The sequence below is a fragment of the Arachis ipaensis genome, chromosome B8 (genome assembly GCF_059453495.1).
Source record: "Arachis ipaensis isolate K30076 ecotype BB chromosome B8, ASM5945349v1, whole genome shotgun sequence".
NCBI lineage: Eukaryota > Viridiplantae > Streptophyta > Magnoliopsida > Fabales > Fabaceae > Arachis > Arachis ipaensis.
The window spans coordinates 45,491,241-45,498,477 of NC_142443.1; the positions used below are offsets into that span (position 1 = coordinate 45,491,241).

The window sequence follows — 7,237 nt, forward strand, 5'->3', positions numbered from 1 at the left end:
TTATTATTGAAGTTCTAAGGTCTCTGAGGTTGGTTTCTCCACCCAAAATTTGGGTGATTTCTCCACCCTTGATTGTAGGTCTGAGAATAGGGATCATTATTAGGATTTCTAGGACTACTCCCTATGTAATTGACCTGTTCAGAAGAGGATTAAGCATAATCATAATTATTATTTTGCACAAAGTTACCTGCCATGTCATAGGAGTTCTCTTGCGGTGGATTTTGGGTGTTGATATCTGAGACTTGCATGTCACCCATCTGTTGAGTAAGTAGATTTATTTGCTGAGACATATGCTTGTTCTGAGCAAGAAGAGCATTAACAGCTTCCACTTTCAACACGCCTCTCTTTTGAGAGGTCTCAGAGTTCACAGGATTCCTGTTAGATGAGTATAAATATTGGTTGCTAGCCACCAATTCAATAAGCTCAATAGTCTCCTCTAGTGTCTTCTTCTTGTGCAGTGAACCACCTGCAGAGGTATCTAGGCTCATCTTGGACATCTCACCTAAACCTTTATAAAAGATATCTAGTTAGGTCCATTTGGAGAACATGTCTAGAGGGCATTGCCTAGTCAGTAGCTTGTACCTCTCCCAAGCTTCATAAAGAGTTTCACCTTCCTTCTACCTGAAGGTCTGAACTTCCAACCTAAGCTTAGTCAGCTTCTTTGGTGGTAAAAATTTTGTGAGAAATTCAGTAACAACCTTTTCCCATGTATTCAGACGCTCCTTTGGTTGGGAATATAACCATAGCTTTGCTTTATCCCTCAGAGCAAACGGGAAAAGCATGAGTCTGTACACCTCTGGGTTCACTCCATTTGTCTTCACAGTATCACATATCTGCAGAAAATCAGATATAAATTGATTTGGGTCTTCGTAAGGAAGACCATGATACTGGCAGTTTTATTGCACCAGGGTGACCAATTGTGGCTTCAACTCAAAGTTGTTTGCAGCTATAGGAGGTACCACAATGCTTTTTCCATACAGATCCGTAATAGCGGCAAAGTAAGATCCAAGCACTCTCCTTTGTTGCTCATCCCCATTCGGATTTTTCACATTGGCATTAACAGCATTGTTATTATCTATAGTGGACTCTGCAGTCTTGTAAAGTCTTGCTTGTTGTAAACATTGCCTGAAAGTTCTTTCAGGTTCAGGGTCAAAGTCTAAGAGATGTTCTTTGTCTCTGTTCCTGTGCATAAACAAACAGAAAACAAGAAAAGACGGGAATCTCTACGTCAAAGTGCAGAGAATTTCCTGTGAGGTACTTGTGTAAAATAATAAAATAATAATACTAAATAAAATAAATAAATAAACTTCGAAAATTATAGGTAGAATTAAGACAGAAAAAAAAATCGAAATTAACAAGAGAAATAAACAGGAAAAATTAAAATAAAAATAAATAGGGGACACCAAACTTAAATTCAGAAATTAAGAAAAAAATAATATAAGATACAAATTTTTTTAAAAAAAAAATTAAAGACAAAAATAAAATAAAACTAAAAGAATATAAAAAGTAAAAAAATAACAAAAAAGAAACAAAGAAAAACGAAGAAAAAAATGAAAATAAAATAAAAAAAATTGACAAAATTTAAATAAAAAAAATTTAAAAGGAAGTACAAAAAAAATAAAGAAAAGGGGGACAGGGAGAACAAGGAAACAAAACGAAAAGCACGGGGAAAAGAAAAAAAATAAAGGAAAAAAATGAAAATAAAAATTAATAATACTAAATTAAAACTAATTAAAAGAAAAATTATCTAATCTAAGAAATCAAACAACGAGTAGTTGTCAATCACAATCAATCTCCGGCAACGGTGCCAAAAACTTAGTGCGAAATTTATAACCACAAACTAACCGGCAAGTGCACTGGGTCGTACCAAATAATACCTTACGTGAGTAAGGGTCGATCCCCCGAGGATTGATGGATCAAGCAATATTGATTGATTGATTGGCGTAGTAAGACAAACAGAAAAGAGTGTTTGAATATTCAAAGAGCATTAAACAATCGTGCAGAAATTAAAATAGTAAAGTAAATGGGTTGGGAATAAAATATGGAAAAAATAGTGAAGGTTTCAGAGTTATCTATTTTTCCAGATTAACTTTTCTTACTAACTATTTTAATTATGTAGGATTTAATTTATGGCAAACTATGTGTGACTAGACCCTAATTCCTTAGACCTTTCTAGTCTCCTCTAAATTCATTAACTGCCAATTCCTTGGTCAATTAATTCCAATTAGGAGCTGCATGATCAAATTCCAGTTTATATGCCACAAAAACTCTAATTACCCAAAAATAAAAGGATTATATGTCACGTATCCCGTTAAATCCAGATAATTAAACTTTAGGAGAATATGTTTTCAAGCTGTTGTTCAAGTAAAGAGCTTTTCCAAGTTATACAAGAACTCAAATAGAAAGAGGGTCATACTTCCGTTCCACCCAAATTCAAAAGATAAAGAGCGAAAACAATTCTTAAATTATAAATTCAACATGAATTAAAATAGAAAAATAAAATAAAATAAATCCATACAAATAGATAGAGCTCCTAACCTTAACAATGGAGGATTAGTTGCTCATGGTTCAGAGAAGAAAACTGTGGAATATGGAATGTAAATTTGTATAGAATTGGATGACCGGAACCTCTCAAAAGATAGGTTTCTTCTCCCTTTTATATCAAATCCAAATAAATTTAAAATATAATTTCTAAAATTAAAATAATATCTTTTCCTAGAATTCAAATTTGAATTCAAATCAAAATTAATATAAATAATCAAGTCTTCAATGGATGGATGGGGACCACTTGTTTTGTCCATTCTGCAACTTCTAATCTATATTTTCTGGGCTGGAAACTGGGTCAAAACAACCCAGAAATCGCCCCCAACGTTTTTTTGCGTTTTCTGCATGTGGCGCATGTCACGCGTACGCGTCGGTCACGCGTACGCGTCGATGGTCTTCTTCACGTGTCACGCATATGCGTCGCTGAGCAAATCTTCAAATCACGCGTACGCGTCAGTCACGCACACGCGTCGCCATGGAAAGCTCCAAATCATGCGTACGCGTCAGTCATGCGTACGCGTTGCTCCTTGCTACCATCTCCTTTGATTCTTGTACTATAGAAACTCCATCAAGTCCAGTCGAATGCTTCCTAAAGTAAACGAAATTGCAAAAGACTCAAAGTAGCATCCATAGTGGCTAAAATATAATTAATTCTTTATTAAACTCAACAATTTAGATGCAAATTTACTAGGAAATGATAGGAAAGATGCTCACGCATCAGGTGCTATTAATGGTTATGGAAAATTAAAAAGCAAAGCTTTTTCCCACACCAAACTTAAAATGTTTGCTCGTCCTCGAGCAAAAGAAGAAAGAAAGGAGGAGAAGAAGAAGAAATGGAGGAGATGGAGATGTGTGGTGGGTTCGGCCAAGGGGGGTATGAGTGTGTATGATGTGTGAAATGGATGGTGGTGAAGAGGGGTATTTATAGGGTAAGAGAGAGAGAGGGTTCAGTTATGAAGGGTGGGTTTGGGAGGGAAATAGTTTGAATTTGAAATGTGGGGATGGATGTGAGTGGTGAAGAGAGTATGGAGAAGAGTGTAGGATGTGATAGGTGAATGGTGTTTAGGGAAGAGGTATTGATTGGATTGGTCAAGGGTGTTTGGGGAAGAGTGTTATGGGAAGGTGTGAAGAGGGGAGAGAGAGAGGTGGGGTAGGTGGGGATCCTGTGGTGTCCACAGATCCTGAGGTGTCAATGAATTTGGGTCCCTGCACCATTCTGGCGTTTAAATGCCCTCTGTGTGCCAAATCTAGCATTAAACGCCAGCTTTGCTATCTTCTCTGGCATTAAACGCCAGTCTGCTGCCCCTTTCTGGCGTTTAACGCCAGCCAGACACCCTTTTCTGGCGTTAAACGCTAGTCTGTCTGCCATTTCTAGCGTTTAACGCCCAGAATGCTGCCAGGCTGGCCATTAAACGCCCATTCTACTATCCTTACTGGCGTTTAAATGGTAGTAAGCCTGTCCTCCAGGGTGTGCTATTTTTCATGCTGTTTTTTATTCCTCTTTAATTCTGTAGTTGTTTTTGTGACTTTAAATGATCATCAACCTAAAGAAAACATAAAATAACAATGGAAAATAAATAAATATAATTAAATAAAATTGGGTTGCCTCCCAACAAGCGCTTCTTTAATGTCAATAGCTTGACAGTGAGCTCTTAGAGAGCCTCACAGAGATTCAGAGCTTAATAGTGGCCTCCCAACACCAAACTTAGAAGTTGAGTGTGGGGGCTCTGTTTGACTTTGTAGTGAGAGAAGCTTTTCATGCTTCCTCTCCATGGTTACAGAAGATGATCCTTGAGCCTTAAACACAAGGTAGTCATCATTCAATTGAAGGACTAACTCTCCTCTGTCCACATCAATCACAGCTTTTGCTGTGGCTAGGAAGGGTCTTCCAAGGATAATGGATTCATCCTCTTCCTTCCCAGTGTCTAGGATTATGAAGTCAGCAGGGATGTAAAGGTCTTCAACTTTCACTAAAACATCCTCTACAAGTCCATAAGCCTATTTCCTTGATTTGTCTGCCAATTCTAGTGAGAATTTTATAGCTTGTACCTCAAAGATCCATAGTTTCTCCATTATAGAGAGTGGCATGAGGTTTATACCTGACCCCAGGTCACACAAAGCCTTCTCAAAGGTCATGGTGCCTATGGTACAAAGAATTAAGAACTTTCCAGGATCCTGTTTCTTCTGAGGTAATTTCAGTTGAACCAGATCATTCAGTTCATTAATGAGCAATGGAGGTTCATCCTCCCAAGTCTCATTACCAAATAGCTTGTCATTCAGTTTCATGATTGCTCCTAGATACAGAGCAACTTGCTCTTTAATAATGTCTTCATCCTCTTCAGAGGAGGAATACTCATCAGAGCTCATGAATGGCAACAGTAAATCCAATGGAATCTCTATGGTCTCTGTATGAGCCTCAGATTCCTTTGGTTCCTTATGAGCGAACTCCTTAGTGGCCAGTGGACGTGCATTGAGGTCTTCCTCACTGGAAATTACTGCATTTCCTTCCTCTCCAGGTTCGGCCATGGTGGACATATTGATGGCCTTGCACTCTCTTTTTGGATTCTCTTCTGTATTGCTTGGGAGAGTACTTGGAGGGAGTTCAGTAACTCTTTTACTCAGTTGACCCACTTGTCCCTCCAAATTTCTAATGGAGGACCTTGTTTCAGTCATGAAACTGTGAGTGGTCTTACTTAGATCAGAGATTATGGTTTCTAAGTCAGAGAGGCTCTGCTTAGAATTCTCTATCTGTTGCTGAGAAGATGATGGGAAAGGTTTGCTATTGCCAAACCAAGTTCTCCCACCATTATTATTATTATTGAAGCCTTAATTTGGCTTCTGCTGGTCCTTCCATGAGAAATTAGGGTGATTCCTCCATGAAGAGTTGTAAGTGTTTCCATAGGATTCTCCCATGTAATTCACTTCTTCCATTCCAGGATTCTCAGGGTCACAAGCTTCTCTTTCAAAGGAGGCTTCCTTAGCACTGCCGGATGCAGCTTGCAATTCAGTCAGACTCTGAGAAATCATATTGACTTGCTGAGTCAATATTTTATTCTGAGCCAATATGGCATTCAGAGTATCAACCTCAAGAACTCCTTTCTTCTGAGTCATCCCATTATTCACAGGATTTCTTTCAGAAGTGTACATGAACTGGTTATTTGCAACCATGTCAATGAGTTCCTGGGCTTCTGCAGGCGTCTTCTTCAGATGAAGAGATCCACCAGCAGAGTGGTCCAATGACATCTTGGATAATTCAGATAGACCATCATATAATATACATAAGATGCTCCATTCTGAAAACATGTCAGAAGGACACCTTCTGATCAATTGCTTGTATCTTTCCCAAGCTTCATAGAAGGATTCACCTTCCTTCTGTCTGAAGGTTTGGACTTCCACTCTAAGCTTGCTCAACTTTTGAGGTGGAAAGAACTTGGCCAAGAAAGCATTGACTAGCTTTTCCCAAGAGTTCAGGCTTTCTTTAGGTTGTGAGTCCAACCATGTCCTAGCTCTGTCTCTTACAGCAAAAGGGAAAAGCATAAGTTTATAGACCTCAGGATTAACCCCATTGGTCTTAACAGTGTCACAGATTTGCAAGAATTCATCTAAGAACTGATGAGGATCTTCCAAAGGAAGTCCATGAAACTTGCAATTCTGCTGCATTAGAGAAACTAATTGAGGCTTAAGCTCAAAGTTGTTTGCTCCAATTGCAGGAATTGAGATGCTTCTTCCATAGAAGTCAGAAGAGCGTGCAACAAAGTCACCAAGCATCTTCCTTACATCTCCACCATTGTTATTGGGCTCGGCCATGTCTTATTCTTTTTCGAAAAGTTCTGTAAGGTTTTTTCCAGAGAGTTGTCCTTTAGCTTCCCTTAGCTTTCTCTTCAGAGTCCTTTCAGGTTCAGGATCAGCTTCAACAAGAATGTCTTTATCCTTGTTCCTGCTCATATGAAAAAGATGAGAACAGAAAAGAATATGAATCCTCTATGTCACAGTATAGATATTCCTTTATGTGAGTAGAAGAGAAGAATGAGGTAGAGAGAAAATCAGAAAAATTCGAACACAGAGAGAGGGAGGGGGTTCGAATTTTTAAGAGGAAGAGAAGTGTTAGTAATTAAATAAAATAAATAGAAAGAGAACAGAGGGAGAGAATTCGAAAAATTAATTAGAAGAAAAGAAAAATACTTTTGTTTTTATTTTAATTTTAAGTTGGAATTCAAATTTATTAAAAGAGATAGAATTAAAATTTAAAATAATTAGTTAATTAAAAAGATTTTTGAAAAAGAGGTTAATTAATTTCAAAAATTAGAGAGAGAAAAGTAGTTAGATGATTTTGAAAAAGATAAGAAATAGTAAAACTAAAAGTCAAGTAGTTAATTGAAAAAGATTTGAAAATCAATTTTGAAAAGATAAGAAGTTAGAAAAGATTTTGAAATTGATTTTGAAAAAGATATGATTGAAATTTATTTTGAAAAAGATATGATTGAAAAAGATATGATTGAAATTTATTTTGAAAAAGATATGATTGAAATTTATTTTGAAAAAGATTTGAAAAGGAAATTAAAAAGATTTGATTTTTGAAATTAAAGTTGGTTGACTTGACTAACAAGAAACTAAAAGATATGATTCTAGAATTCAAAGATTGAACCTTTCTTGATAGGCAAGTAACAACTTGAAATATTTTTGAATCAAACAT

The 7,237-nt window shown here is 36.9% G+C and overlaps 1 non-coding gene across 1 annotated transcript; it reads left to right on the plus strand.

The window, feature by feature from the left end:
- The first annotated feature begins 5,845 nt into the window (after positions 1–5,845).
- LOC148547904 (small nucleolar RNA R71) lies at positions 5,846–5,949 on the plus strand. The gene has a single exon (XR_015897755.1). It is a non-coding gene; the product is annotated as a small nucleolar RNA R71 (small nucleolar RNA).
- Positions 5,950–7,237: the final 1,288 nt, after the last annotated feature.